This window comes from Bufo bufo, chromosome 4, assembly GCF_905171765.1.
Source record: "Bufo bufo chromosome 4, aBufBuf1.1, whole genome shotgun sequence".
In the NCBI taxonomy this organism is placed as follows: Eukaryota; Metazoa; Chordata; class Amphibia; order Anura; family Bufonidae; genus Bufo; species Bufo bufo.
In genome coordinates this window covers 479,427,905-479,443,861 of record NC_053392.1, presented here as the reverse complement: position 1 = coordinate 479,443,861, position 15,957 = coordinate 479,427,905, and the positions used below count along the sequence as shown (strand labels likewise).

Sequence of the window (15,957 nt, the reverse complement as noted above, 5' to 3'; positions counted from 1 at the left end):
CATCCGGACGTCTGAATGAAGCCTTACAGGGGCATGATCAATGACTGTGGTGATCACCCCATATAGACTCCCTGATCACCCCCCTGTAAAGCTCCATTCAGATGTCCGCATGATTTTTACGGATGCACTGATAGATGGATCGGATCCGCAAAACGCATCCGGACGTCTGAATGAAGCCTTACAGGGGCATGATCAATGATTGTGGTGATCACCCCATATAGACTCCCTGATCACCCCCCTGTCATTGATTACACCCCTGTCATTGATCACCCCCCTGTAAAGCTCCATTCAGATGTCCGCATGATTTTTACGGATGCACTGATAGATGGATCGGATCCGCAAAACGCATACAGACGTCTGAATGAAGCCTTACAGGGGCATGATCAATGACTGTGGTGATCACCCCCCTGTCATTGATTACCCCCCTGTAAAGCTCCATTCAGATGTCCGCATGATTTTTACGGATGCACTGATAGATGGATCGGATCCGCAAAACGCATCCGGACGTCTGAATGAAGCCTTACAGGGGCGTGATCAATGACTGTGGTTATCACCCCATATAGACTCCCTGATCACCCCCCTGTCATTGATTACACCCCTGTCATTGATCACCCCCCTGTAAAGCTCCATTCAGATGTCCGCATGATTTTTACGGATCCACTGATAGATGGATCGGATCCGCAAAACGCATCCGGACGTCTGAATGAAGCCTTACAGGGGCATGATCAATGACTGTGGTGATCACCCCATATAGACTCCCTGATCACCCCCCTGTCATTGATTACCCCCCTGTCATTGATTACCCCCCTGTAAAGCTCCATTCAGATGTCCGCATGATTTTTACGGATCCACTGATAGATGGATCGGATCCGCAAAACGCATCCGGACGTCTGAATGAAGCCTTACAGGGGCGTGATCAATGACTGTGGTGATCACCCCATATAGACTCCCTGATCACCCCCCTGTCATTGATTACCCCCCTGTCATTGATTACCCCCCTGTAAAGCTCCATTCAGATGTCCGCATGATTTTTACGGATCCACTGATAGATGGATCGGATCCGCAAAACGCATCCGGACGTCTGAATGAAGCCTTACAGGGGCGTGATCAATGACTGTGGTGATCACCCCATATAGACTCCCTGATCACCCCCCTGTCATTGATTACCCCCCTGTAAAGCTCCATTCAGATGTCCGCATGATTTTTACGGATGCACTGATAGATGGATCGGATCCGCAAAACGCATACGGACGTCTGAATGAAGCCTTACACGGGCGTGATCAATGACTGTGGTTATCACCCCATATTGACTCCCTGATCACCCCCCTGTCATTGATCACCCCCCTGTCATTGATCACCCCCCCTGTCATTGATCACCCCCCTGTCATTGATCACCCCCCTGTCATTGATCACCCCCCCTGTCATTGATCACCCCCCCTGTCATTGATCACCCCCCCTGTCATTGATCACCCCCCCTGTCATTGATCACCCCCCCTGTCATTGATCACCCCCCCTGTCATTGATCCCCCCCCTGTCATTGATTACCCCCCCTGTCATTGATCACCCCCCCTGTCATTGATCACCCCCCTGTCATTGATCACCCCTCTGTAAGGCTCCATTCAGACATTTTTTTGGCCCAAGTTAGCGGAATTATTATTTTTTTTTTCTTACAAAGTCTCATATTCCACTAACTTGTGTCAAAAAATGAAATCTCACATGAACTCAACATACCCCTCACGGAAACCAAATGCGTAAAATTTTTTAGACATTTATATTCCAGACTTCTTCTCACGCTTTAGGGCCCCTAGAATGCCAGGGCAGTATAAATACCCCACATGTGACCCCATTTCGGAAAGAAGACACCCCCAGGTATTCCGTGAGGGGCATATTGAGTCCATGAAAGATTGAAATTTTTGTCCCAAGTTAGCGGAAAGGGAGACTTTGTGAGAAAAAAATTAAAAATATCAATTTCCGCTAACTTGTGCCAAAAAAAAAAAAATTTCTATGAACTCGCCATGCCCCTCATTGAATACCTTGGGGTGTCTTCTTTCCAAAATGGGGTCACATGTGGGGTATTTATACTGCCCTGGCATTCTAGGGGCCCTAAAGCGTGAGAAGAAGTCTGGTATCCAAATGTCTAAAAATGCCCTCCTAAAAGGAATTTGGGCACCTTTGCGCATCTAGGCTGCAATAAAGTGTCACACATCTGGTATCGCCGTACTCAGGAGAAGTTGGGGAATGTGTTTTGGGGTGTCATTTTACATATACCCATGCTGGGTGAGAGAAATATCTTGGTCAAATGCCAACTTTGTATAAAAAAATGGGAAAAGTTGTCTTTTGCCAAGATATTTCTCTCACCCAGCATGGGTATATGTAAAATGACACCCCAAAACACATTCCCCAACTTCTCCTGAATACGGCGATACCACATGTGTGACACTTTTTTGCAGCCTAGGTGGGCAAAGGGGCCCACATTCCAAAGAGCACCTTTAGGATTTCACAGGTCATTTACCTACTTACCACACATTAGGGCCCCTGGAAAATGCCAGGGCAGTATAACTACCCCACAAGTGACCCCATTTTGGAAAGAAGACACCCCAAGGTATTCCGTGAGGGGCATGGCAAGTTCCTAGAATTTTTTATTTTTTGTCACAAGTTAGTGGAAAATGCAGATTTTTTTTTTTTTTTTTTTTTCATACAAAGTCTCATATTCCACTAACTTGTGACAAAAAATAAAAACTTCCATGAACTCACTATGCCCATCAGCGAATACCTTGGGGTCTCTTCTTTCCAAAATGGGGTCACTTGTGGGGTAGTTATACTGCCCTGGCATTCTAGGGGCCCAAATGTGTGGTAAGGAGTTTGAAATCAAATTCTGTAAAAAATGACCTGTGAAATCCGAAAGGTGCTCTTTGGAATATGGGCCCCTTTGCCCACCTAGGCTGCAAAAAAGTGTCACACATCTGGTATCCCCGTACTCAGGAGAAGGTGGGGAATGTGTTTTGGGGTGTCATTTTACATATACCCCTGCTGGGTGAGAGAAATATCTTGGCAAAAGACAACTTTTCCCATTTTTTTATACAAAGTTGGCATTTGACCAAGATATTTATCTCACCCAGCATGGGTATATGTAAAAAGACACCCCAAAACACATTCCTCAACTTCTCCTGAATACAGAGATACCAGATGTGTGACACTTTTTTGCAGCCTAGGTGGGCAAAGGGGCCCATATTCCAAAGAGCACCTTTCGGATTTCACAGGTCATTTTTTACAGAATTTGATTTCAAACTCCTTACCACACATTCGGGCCCCTAGAATGCCAGGGCAGTATAACTACCCCACAAGTGACCCCATTTTGGAAAGAAGAGACCCCAAGGTATTCGCTGATGGGCATAGTGAGTTCATGGAAGTTTTTATTTTTTGTCACAAGTTAGTGGAATATGAGACTTTGTATGAAAAAAAAAAAAAAAAAAAAAAATCATCATTTTCCACTAACTTGTGACAAAAAATAAAAAATTCTAGGAACTTGCCATGCCCCTCACGGAATACCTTGGGGTGTCTTCTTTCCAAAATGGGGTCACTTGTGGGGTAGTTATACTGCCCTGGCATTCTAGGGGCCCAAATGTGTGGTAAGGAGTTTGAAATCAAATTCTGTAAAAAATGACGAGTGAAATCCGAAAGGTGCTCTTTGGAATATGGGCCCCTTTGCCCACCTAGGCTGCAAAAAAGTGTCACACATCTGGTATCTCCGTACTCAGGAGAAGGTGGGGAATGTGTTTTGGGGTGTCATTTTACATATACCCATGCTGGGTGAGAGAAATATCTTGGCAAAAGACAACTTTTCCCATTTTTTTATACAAAGTTGGCATTTGACCAAGATATTTATCTCACCCAGCATGGGTATATGTAAAATGACACCCCAAAACACATTCCTCAACTTCTCCTGAGTACGTAGATACCAGATGTGTGACACTTTTTTGCAGCCTAGGTGGGCAAAGGGGCCCATATTCCAAAGAGCACCTTTCGGATTTCACTGGTCATTTTTTACAGAATTTGATTTCAAACTCCTTACCACACATTTGGGCCCCTAGAATGCCAGGGCAGTATAACTACCCCACAAGTGACCCCATTTTGGAAAGAAGAGACCCCAAGGTATTTCGTGATGGGCATAATGAGTTCATGGAAGTTTTTATTTTTTGTCACAAGTTAGTGGAATATGAGACTTTGTAGGAAAAAAAATAAAATAAAAAAAAATCATCATTTTCCGCTAACTTGTGACAAAAAATAAAAAGTTCTATGAACTCACTATGCCCATCAGCGAATACCTTAGGGTGTGTACTTTCCGAAATGGGGTCATTTGTGGGGTGTTTGTACTGTCTGGGCATTGTAGAACCTCAGGAAACATGACAGGTGCTCAGAAAGTCAGAGCTGCTTCAAAAAGCGGAAATTCACATTTTTGTACCATAGTTTGTAAACGCTATAACTTTTACCCAAACCATTTTTTTTTTACCCAAACATTTTTTTTTTATCAAAGACATGTAGAACTATAAATTTAGAGCAAAATTTCTATATGGATCTCGTTTTTTTTTGCAAAATTTTACAACTGAAAGTGAAAAATGTCATTTTTTTGCAAAAAAATCGTTAAATTTCGATTAATAACAAAAAAAGTAAAAATGTCAGCAGCAATGAAATACCACCAAATGAAAGCTCTATTAGTGAGAAGAAAAGGAGGTAAAATTCATTTGGGTGGTAAGTTGCATGACCGAGCAATAAACGGTGAAAGTAGTGTAGTGCCGATTTGTAAAAAAGGGCCTGGTCTTTAGGGGGGTATAAACCTGTGGTCCTTAAGTGGTTAAAGAGGTTGTCCGGTCCCAAAATCAAAATTCTTTTTATGTGCTCCTAACACCCCTCACCATGCCTACATATGCCCGCAATACCTGTTTTTCATGTCTGAGCTTTCCTTCCCCCCTGAAAGACATCACATTATCCTGGCAGATCTGTTTACTTTCTCCCCTTGTTTTGTTGAATACATAACTTTATTGATACACAAGCCTGGCTGCACTGCACAGAGATGAGTCACAGGCTGGACACGCCCTCCACTCTGCTCTTCCTGCAGCAGCTACTCCTATAACTCCTGTGTCTATCTTTCTACACCCAGACATGAATCTACTTCTCACTCAGTGTCTAAATCCCCTCACTGACTGTCCACAGGCTCTTCCCTCACCATCTCCAGAGTGTGATAAACAGCTGGAATCGGCAAGCACGTCCAAACACATCTGTATCTAATCCTAACATGTATGTGTGCGATACTTCCTGCTGAAGTGTGTATCGTAGGGCTCTTTCACACTTGCGTTCTTTTCTTCCGGCATAGAGTTCCGTCGTCGGGGCTCTATGCCGGAAGAATCCTGATCAGAATTATCCTAATGCATTCTGAATGGAGAGAAATCCGTTCAGGATGCATCAGGATGTCTTCAGTTCCGGAACGGAACGTTTTTTGGCCGGAGAAAATACCGCAGCATGCTGCGCTTTTTGCTCCGGCCAAAAATCCGGAACACTTGCCGCAAGGCCGGATCCGGAATTAATGCCCATTGAAAGGCATTGATCCGGATCCGGCCTTAAGCTAAACGTCGTTTCGGCGCATTGCCGGAGCCGACATTTAGCTTTTTCAGAGTGGTTACCATGGCTGCCGGGACGCTAAAGTCCTGGCAGCCATGGTAAAGTGTAGTGAGGAGCGGGGGAGCAGTATACTTACCGTCCGTGCGGCTCCCCGGGCGCTCGAGAGTGACGTCAGGGCGCCCCAAGCGCATGGATGACGTGATCGCATTGGACACGTCATCCATGCGCATGGGGCGCTCTGACGTCACTCTGGAGCGCCCGGGGAGCCGCACGGACGGTAAGTATGCTGCTCCCCCGCTCCCCACTACTACTATGGCAACCAGGACTTTAATAGCGTCCTGGGTGCCATAGTAACACTGAACGCATTTGGAAGACGGTTCCGTCTTCAAATGCTTTCAGTACACTTGCGTTTTTCCGGATCCGGCGTGTAATTCCGGCAAGTGGAGTACACGCCGGATCCGGACAACGCAAGTGTGAAAGAGGCCTTATCCCATCTTCTATGATACATCCTGCTGAGCTGTGTATCTAATCCTATTTTGCATGATACAGCCTGCTGAGCTGTGTATCTAATCCCATTTTGTATGATACAGCCTGCTGAGCTGTCTATCTAATCCCATTTTGCATGATAAAGCCTGCGGATCTGTGTATCTAATCCCATTTTGTATGATACAGCCTGCTGAGCTGTGTATCTAATCCCATTTTGTATGATACAGCCTGCTGAGCTGTCTATCTAAACCCTTATGCACACTACCGTATCCATTTATCCGCTAAATAAGGATACTGTCCGTGTGCGACCCACATTTATTTTTGCAGTCCCATTGTTTTCTATGGATTTCAGGTCTGCATTATGAGGACCAGAATAAGACATGTTCTTTTTATAGCAGAACTGACATACGGATGTGGAAAACACATGGACTTCATCAGTGTGCTTTCAACATCCATATATCAGTACAGCAAAAGATAGAACATGTCCTATTCTGGTCCTCATAATGCAGATCTAAAACCCATAGAACTCAATGGCTCTGGAAAAAAATGCACATCTCTCACAGGCAGTATACTTATTTAGCAGATCTGATACTTGGAGAAAGCAGAACGGATACGGTCCTGTGCATGAGGCCTAATTTTTATTTTTTTGGTCCTGACTGCTAAAGGGTTTATCTTGGGCCGACATGTGTGATACACGTGAGATAAGACCATGATCAGCCTGGGAAACACAGTCCGTGTGTCGCTGCATTTCCCAGGCCGACCTCACTCTCCTGACCGAACCGACGATATGACAGTAATGTATGATACAGCCAGTCTCTTATCTGGTCAGGGGAGCCAAGGTTGGCCTGGAAATTGTGGCTGACACATGGACTGAGACGTGGATTCCTGGGCCGATCACAGTAGTTTGCATGATCCCTATCACTCATACTGAGCTGCCATAACAGTGTCATCCACAGTGTTCCCATAGTGTCATCCCACAGTGTTCTGGGTAACCTGAAGATCACATGACCATAAGTTGACATCAGGGTCGGATTGGCCATAGACCCTACAGGAAAATTTTCCGGATGGCCGATGTCCAGGGGGCCAATTAAGCCCCCTTGATGGCCGCAGGCCAGGTACATAATGGTCTGATGCTCAACGGCCGCAGGTGCCCTCCTGAACTCAACTGTATTACTGTCCTCATGATGGTGATACAGTTGAATACTGTGGTGAGGGCTGCAGTAGTTTGTGCTGTCCGGTGGTATTGGGTTTTGCTGGGGCAGTATTCTGCGCTGCACTACAGTATTGCAGGCCCTGCTTACTTTGGTTGCCCCCGCCTACTTGTTTTGGCCCGTCTTCTGTTAGTTTGAACCCACCAGTTTTAGGTTTCTTTCCTGGGCCACTTTAAGTTCCCAATTCGCCCCTGGTTGACATGATACAGCTGTGGAGTCATGGACGGGATCCCGGGTACCTCTGCTTCTATAAAGGCGTCTTTGTGTCGGTATGATAAGACACCATGCGTTCATACAATAATAAACAGCTATAATTATACTAGAAGGATGTACAATTCGTTGTCTTTCCTTCTGGCTCTCGTATTAATATTTTATTGTCTTCTACATACTTTCCCTTATGTGTAATGGAACAATATAAAACCGCACCACATCTTCTCAGCAAGTTCAAGCCGTGCTTTACAGTCAGTACCTGTAATAGCAGGTTACACATTTCATATGTATTTACAGAGACTTGAGTGCGGTTTAACAAAATTTAAGCAATAGATTTAAAAACACATTGGGGGAAATGTATCCAATGTGTAAAGGAAAACTGGCTTAGTCTCCCATAGCAACCAATCAGATTCCACCTTTCTTTTTCAGAGCTCCTACTAAGCCAGTTTTTCTTTACACCAGTTTTGATAAATCTCCCCCATAGATCTATAATGTTATTAGGGTCATTGTTGATTGGGTAGTTACATTTCTATTTTCATAGATGTCAATGATTGTCGGAGTAACTACCAGGGTGGCAGGCAGAACAGCTGCTATGGGGCCCAATAAATTAAAGGGTGCATTTAGGCCTGTTTCCCACTACCGGCAGGCTGTTCCGGCATAAAATTCCAGGAATCAGTCAGACAAAAACAGCTTCGCGCAGAGGTATTTGTCCAGACACTTCTCGTCATATTTGCGGATCACCACCGGACCCCACTATAGTTAGAGGGGCTGGACGGCATTCTGGCAGCGTTGGGCAATGCCGGATCCGGCAGGCTGTTCCCGGACGGAACAGCCTGCCGAATCGGCAGACGCAAGTGTGAGACAAGCCTAACTGATAAAAGGTGCCATGGAAAATTTTATACCACCTGTGACACAGTGAGAGGTTGTGTCTGGCAAGGCAGGTATTTTCCTCCCAGCATGTGTGGCTGGGCTGGTTTCCAGCCAGGTGAGGTCAAATTCCGGACCGGAGTTTAAGTGCCGATCCGGGTTTTAGCAGAACCTGACTGTCCTTAAATAGGCAGCTGGGCTCAGCAGAGATGTCTCAGTTTTTGGTATCTGAGGCTTTGTGGCGTGCTGGAGGGGTGAGAGCCGCATGCTGGGGAAACAGGCCCCCTAAAGCCTGCTGTGGACTACTGGAGGAAGAACTGCCAGCAAGGCGACTTGTGTTGTATGAACTTTCCATTGTGTGTGAATTAACACCAAGACTGCAAAGTTACGTGCTGTTTTGTGCAATTGCCTCAAGTGTGAATAAACACGGACATTTTGAGTTAAGAACTTGTATTTTGCCTCTGTACTGTGCCCGCTTACCCTATCTACCAGAGCGAAACCCCACAAACTCCATAAGTTTAGTATGGAGCCTCAAGGTTCCTTCTGTTTGCATTATCCCTTCTGTGCAGCACTATTTTTTGCATTTTTCTTGTGCTGTGACATCACTATTCCTGTATTGTGACATCATATGTGCCTTATACTTGCACGTGACATCACAGTTTGTATAATTCCAGTGTTGCAGCATCACCAAGTACATTATTCCTGTACTGTGACATCGTTGTCATTATTATATCTGAGCTGTGACATCACTGTGTGTACGACGCCAGTAATGTGGCATCAATATGTGCACTATGCTGTGACTTCACTGGATGTTTTGGTCCGCGCGACGGGGGAGATGCAGTGGCGGCAATGCGGGCATAAGGAGCGACGCGGGTGCTGGGGACCGTGGTAAGTATAACCTATATGCCCGGGCATTTTCGAGGGCATTATAGGGGTTGGTTAACCCCTTTAACATGTTGAAAGCGGTCATGGTGGAATAGGGATCCATTCCAAGTTTTGCTGTGTGGTCCCATGGTTACTTGTTATGCCCCTGTCAATGATGTCACACAATGATCCCTTGATATAATGATTTCTATTGAGGTTATAATAGGAAAATATGGCAGTCAAGCACTTGAGCCAGCCATCATAAGCTACAAGAATCCTTAGAGCCCAGGTCGAACACATACGTGGGGAGGAGAAACACTTCTTCATGTTTAGTTCATGAACTTAATTAGTGTATAATAAAAACGTATACTTTTAAAAGTTATACCGTTAGGCCTCATGCACACAAACCTGTTCGTTTCCAGTCTGCAAACCGCGGATCCACAAAATACAGATGCCATCCACATTTTGTTGCAGACCCATTGACTTGAATGAGTCCGTGGTGCGCATTTTGCAGACGTATTCTGTCTGTTTGCGGAACATATGTGCATGTGACCAGTCTGAAAAAAGACAGAACATGTCCTATACTTGGCCTCAAAATGCAGACAATGGACCCATTGAAGGTAATGGTTCTAACTTCTACAAAAAATTGTGGATGTGGCACAGACGGTTTCGCAATTTGAAGACTGGAAAATACATACATTTGTGAGGCCTTATGCGAACGAAGTTCAAGGGGGAGTTTCATGACACAGGAATTCAAAGAATACGAAAGAGATAATGCCCGTGTCATGCACCACCCCCTCAGGCTTGCCCTACACATAACACAAGGTATTGGTTTTGCTCAGTGTTCCTTTAAATCCTATACTGAGTACAATGAGACAGGCAGGCCGCATATTCTTTCCGTTCAATTAACAAATTAATTGAAATAAATAAAGTGCAATTATGTTGTCCTGGAAGGATTGAAATCTATTATTATTCTGTTTTACGTGACCGTTGTAGTGAGTTTAAGTAAATTTTCAATTATTACTCAACCTACCGGAAAAGATATAAAAAAGCCTATAAAACAATACATAAAAAAAAATTCTCTTTTTAAACATTGGCTAGAACAATAGTTCCTTGTACGAATCCTGTGGGACCTCTAAACATGGACGAGGATGTTTTGACTTAAGCCAGGTGGATGGAATCCATGATTTCATGTAACTAATGGATAAATAGGCTGTCAGGAGATAGTTTAAAGGGGTTGTGCAGTGTCAGAATATTGATGACCTATCCTGATGATAGGCCATAAATATCAGATCAGCGGGGGTCTGACTCCTGGCACCCCCCCGATGTTTGAGGAAGGCACTGCATTGGTGCGATCACTGCATCCCCTTTAACGCTTACCTGCTCCCCCCATTCAAGTGTAATTACACTCTACAATCTAGAAGACGGTGTGCAGGTAAGCAGTGAAGAGGACACCAGCTGCTAGGTTGGGGTTCCAGGAGTCGGCCCCCTGCCCATCTGATATTGATTACCTATCCTGAGGATAGATCATCAGTTTCCTGACACTGCACAACCCCTTTAACATGTAGGTACTTTTCTATACAGTTGTTGAAGTTGGATGATGGTGGCATACAAGTTACAACAGATGGACTAACCATTGAGATCACGTGTTTCAGCCAAACACATTGCGAACAAATGCAAAATCAAGCACACAGCCATGCGATGTCTATAATCAAACACTGGTATTAGTATGAGTCATAATGGAGAGCTCAATGACTTTAAAAGGGCACTGTCATAGGATGCCACCTTTGCCACAGGTCAGTTTGAGAACTTTCTGTTCAGCTAGCTGAGGCCCTGGCCAACTGTACCTGATATTATTCTTCAGTGGAAGCGTCTAGGAGTAATACCAACTCAGCCATGGAGAGGTAGGAAACGTAAACTCACAGATCGGGGTCGCCATGTGCTGAAGCATGTAGCATGTTAAACTTGCCTATCCTATGTTGCATCATTCACTACAGAATTACAGACTCTGCAAGGGACATCAGCACAAGAACCGCGGGACCTTCATGAAATGGGTTTCTATGGTTGAGCAATCCCAATGCCAAGCATCGGCAGGAGTGATGTAAAGCAAGCAACCACTGGACTCTGGAGCGAGGGGTGAATAGGTCTTAGACCCTACAGTGAAATTTCCAGGTGGGCCGATGCCTAGGAGGGCCAACCAAGCTCTCCTCGCATCCGACAGCCAGGTTCATAATGAACTGATTCTCTCTTACACACCTGGCCAGCAGCTGCAGGTGCCCTCTTGAATTTTACTGTAGCAACGTCCTCAGGACAGTGATACAGTTGAATACTGTGGAGCAGATGGCAGTATATTGTGCTGTACTGTGGTATTGGGTTCAGCTGGGATGGTATATTGCTCTGCATTATGGTATTGCTGGCCCTGCCTACTTCTGTTGTCCCTGCCTAATTATGTTGCCCTGTCTTCTGTCAATTTTGACCCACCTGCAAAATGGGGCCACTTAAACTATTTTTATCACTTTTAGTTCCCAGGCCGTCCCTGTCTACTGTAGAGCAGTAGAAACTTGAGGTGAATCATGTTTCACTGTCAGTCTACTGAAGAAGGCTGTCTAGGGGATTGGTAGAGGAGGGATAATGTTATAATGCCCATATTTCAGGTTTGGGGTTTGTCCCTTATTTCTAGTTAAGGGTGATCTTAATGTTAAAGCTTTAAAATATACTTTAGACAATTGTATGCTTCCAGCATGGTGGCAGGAGTTTGGGGAAGGCCAATTCCTGCTCCACTATGATTCCCTCTAGGCTGTCTAGGGGATTGGTAGAGGAGGGATAATGTTATAATGGTCATATTTCAGGTTTGGGGTTTGTCCATTATTTCTAGTGAAGGGTGATCTTAATGTTAAAGCTTTAAAATATACTTTAGACAATTGTATGCTTCCAGCATGGTGGCAGGAGTTTGGGGAAGGCCAATTCCTGCTCCACTATGATTCCCTCTCTTGTTCCATAAAGCCAGCACAGAGTCTTGATCTCAACTCCTTCAACCCACCTTGGGATGAATTGGAATGTTACTTGCGAGCCTGAACTTTTCATCCAATATCAGTGCCTAACCTCAAAAATACTCAGACACAAGCCAGAATCTTGTAGCAAGCTTTCCCAGAAGTGTGTAGACTGTTATGACTGCAAAAGGGAAGCATATTTTTGGAATTAGATATCCAATAGGCAGATGACCAGGTGTCCACATACTTTTCTCCATATAGTCTGTCTATCTATCTATTGATGCAAGCCCTGGAGGAGCAGAGGATGGGAGATGTAGTGGCTCTGGCTGCAGTAATTCACAGTGACAATCCTCACACCAATGTTCCCTAGGGCCGGACAGTGACAGCAGAGTGCACTCTTTCTTCCCCAGGGCACAAGCTGATGCTAGGGCACCAATCTGATGGTTGTTGAGGTGCCCTTGGTGTTATGAATATTGTATGGGTGCAAGGCAGGGGATGTAGGAGCTGTGTCCAGCATATGGTGCTGGAGTCAGTAACCAGGCCAATTGTAGGTAATAGATAAGCTTCTCTTAACTAAAGTGCAGAATGGGAGTTGTAGTACATTCAACAGTATAAAAACACAGTTCCAAACAATTCACAGTGCAAATCTTCCCTTATAGCAATGTATGGATATAAGCAAGGATGGGGATTGTAGTACTCCTTCCTTCTATCTCGCCAAAGTCTCTCTGTCTGCAGAATCTAATGCTGGTAATAAGGTTCTTGCAAAACTGTCTGAATTTCCCAGGTTGAGGGGAACAGGATAAAGATACGGCTGGCCAGGAGCGTGTCAAAGTGTGGAAGGGTGTATTAGCAATGTCCCTCTCACTGCAGTAGTATCTCTCAATCTTAAACAGCAAATACCTTACTGACTTATTCCAGTGCTTGGCCTTGCAGATTCTGGACCTTCTAGTTCAGTGATGCCCATCCTACGGCCCGCGGGCCACATGCGGCCCGCGCAGTGACAGGACTTTATCAGCGCAGGGCGCGCTGCGAACGGCACAGGCAGCAAAGCGATGCTGCCTATGCCTGCAATCTCCCCGCCCTGCCCCACTTCCTAGCTAATTTATTCACTGCACTTGCCTCTGTGAAATTGAAGAGAAGCACCGTAATCTCGCACAGGCAGAGGCATCGAAGTGCACATGCACCGTCTTCCTGGCCTGTGCCAGGGCGCCTATGCGAGATTGCGGCGCTTCTCTTCAATTTCACAGAGGCAAGTGCTGTGAATAAATTAGCTAGGAAGCGGCTCTGGGTGGGGGGGATATCTGTGGAGGACACTGGGGGGATATCTGTGGACGACACTGGGGGGGTATCTGTGGACGACACTGAAGGGGGATATCTGTGGACGACACTGAAGGGGGATATCTGAGGACGACACTGAAAGGGGGGATATCTGTGGACGACACTGAAGGGGGGGATCGGTGGACGACACTGAAGGGGGGATCTGTGGACGACACTGAAGGGGGGATCTGTGGACGACACTGAAGGGGGGATCTGTGGACGACACTGAAGGGGGGATCTGTGGACGACACTGAAGGGGGGATCTGTGGACGACACTGAAGGGGGGATCTGGGGACGACACTGAAGGGGGGGGGATCTGTGGACGACACTGAAGGAGGGATCTGTGGACGACACTGAAGGGGGATCTAGGGAGGGGTGTGGGGATGTTAGGGTGGGAGGTCCTGGAGGGGTGTTTGGGTGGGAGCTCTGGAAGGGGTGGGAGGTCCGGGAAGGGGGGGCATACAATTTTTTGCTATGGGGCCCAGTCATTTCTAGCTACGCCCCTGATTGGTAAGATTGGGCGGGCACTGGAGCGATACAGCGCCCTGCTGTAGGAGAAGCCAGCGGGAGATGAAAGGAGGAGGGGCCAGCTCCTGGTGGTGTCTGGCGCAAGCATGGCGGTGGAGGATCTGACTGAAGCCTAAAGACCAGACATCAAGGTAGACCTGCAGAAGAAGGTGACAGCGCAGTATGTGATGTATACATGTGTGTAATGTATGTAGTGCAGTGTGTGATCATCACATACTGCACTACATACATTACACACATGTATACATCACATGCCCCCTCACAGTAGTTATGCCCAGATATGTGCCCCCTCACAGTAGTTATGCCAGATATGTGCCCCCTCACAGTAGTTATGCCCAGCTATGTGCCATCTTCACAGTAGTAATGCTCACTCGTGCCCCCTCACAGTAGTTATGCCCTGATATGTGCCCTCCTCACAGTAGTTCTACCCTGATATGTGCCCTCCTCGCAGTAGTTATGCTTAGATATGTGCTCCCTCACAGTAGTTATGCCAGATATGTGCCCTCTTCACAGTAGTAATGCTCACATGTGCCCCCTTGCATTTCTTTCTGGCAAAGCTACCTGGTTCCAGCCCGCAAAATTTATACCAAGTCTAGTGCGGCTCTCAGACGAAAAATGGTTGGGCACCACTGTTCTAGTTCTTTCTCTCTTTGGAGAACTGTGAAATAGAGATGGATTTCTCTCTGTGGATCCCTCAAAGATAATGGTTCTCTGTGATGTAAGCATAGTCCTCTGAAGAGTATCTATCTATCTATCTATCTATCTATCTATCTATCTATCTATCAATCAATCATATGTTTACTATCTGCTCATTGGAATCAATGGGCTGTCAGAATAATGCATAAATGTCCCTCAGTGTGAGGAACAGTTTGTAACCACTCACTGCTCTGCCTAATAAATGAGGGTCCTGACTAGTGTTGAGCGAACAGTTCGAGCATAGTTCGGGTCCGTACCGAATTTTGGGGTGTTCGTGACACGGACCCGAACCCGAACTTTTTCGTAAAAGTTCGGGTTCGGGTTCGTCGTTCGGCATGTATTTTGGCGCATTTTGAAAGGCTGCAAAGCAGCCAATCAACATGCATCATACTACTTGCCCTAAGATGCCATCGCAGCCATGCCTACTATTGGCAAGGCTGTGATTGGCCAAGTGCAGCATGTGACTCAGTCTCTTTATAAGCTTGTGCGCACGTCGGGACGTGCTCACTCCCGATGTGAATAGAACAGGGATAGACGCAGCTGATGCTAGGGCGAGAATAGGCAGGGATAATTGAATAACTGGAAGCAAATTTCTCTCCTCCACCTGTGATTCATCTGAACAACTGCAGCTGAGCTGCTTTTTTGATAGGGATTGGCTATTTTTAGAGTGGCCAGAGAGATTTTTCCATCCACATGTACCTGGGCTGACCGCCGGCCGCCATTTTGCGACTTGTAGTGCTGCAGCAGAAGCTGCCACAGTGTGCATTCCAAAGCTCCAAACAAGTCAGACATCTACACCTGGGATTCAGACCAATAGCGATTTAGCAGCACAGTCCAAGGCTATTTTTTTTAAAGGTTGTGCAGACCATTTTGTGGCACATGTTACTGGGCTGATAGGCGGCGGCCATCTTGGGACTAGTGCTGCAGCACAATCTCTCCCAACGTCCATTAATCACTTGTAATAGTGGTCTGTGCCATAGAAATCCTACATCAGGGACTTGGGTGTGCTTGTGTCACCCCTACTAATACCAGTCCACCTGTAATCCATACAGTGAAAAGCCATAAAGTATTCCAGTGAGGGAATTTATTTTTTATTTAAAAAAGGCCAAGTTAGTTTATCTGGCGTTCAATATACTAGATACAGTTAGGCCTGCGTTTCATACATCTGGAAT

The 15,957-nt window shown here is 45.9% G+C and overlaps 1 protein-coding gene across 4 annotated transcripts in view; it reads right to left on the bottom strand.

The window, feature by feature from the left end:
* Positions 1-15,957, bottom strand: part of PLEKHG1 (pleckstrin homology and RhoGEF domain containing G1) — a 306,576-nt gene that overhangs the window by 278,865 nt on the left and 11,754 nt on the right. The window lies entirely within an intron of this gene.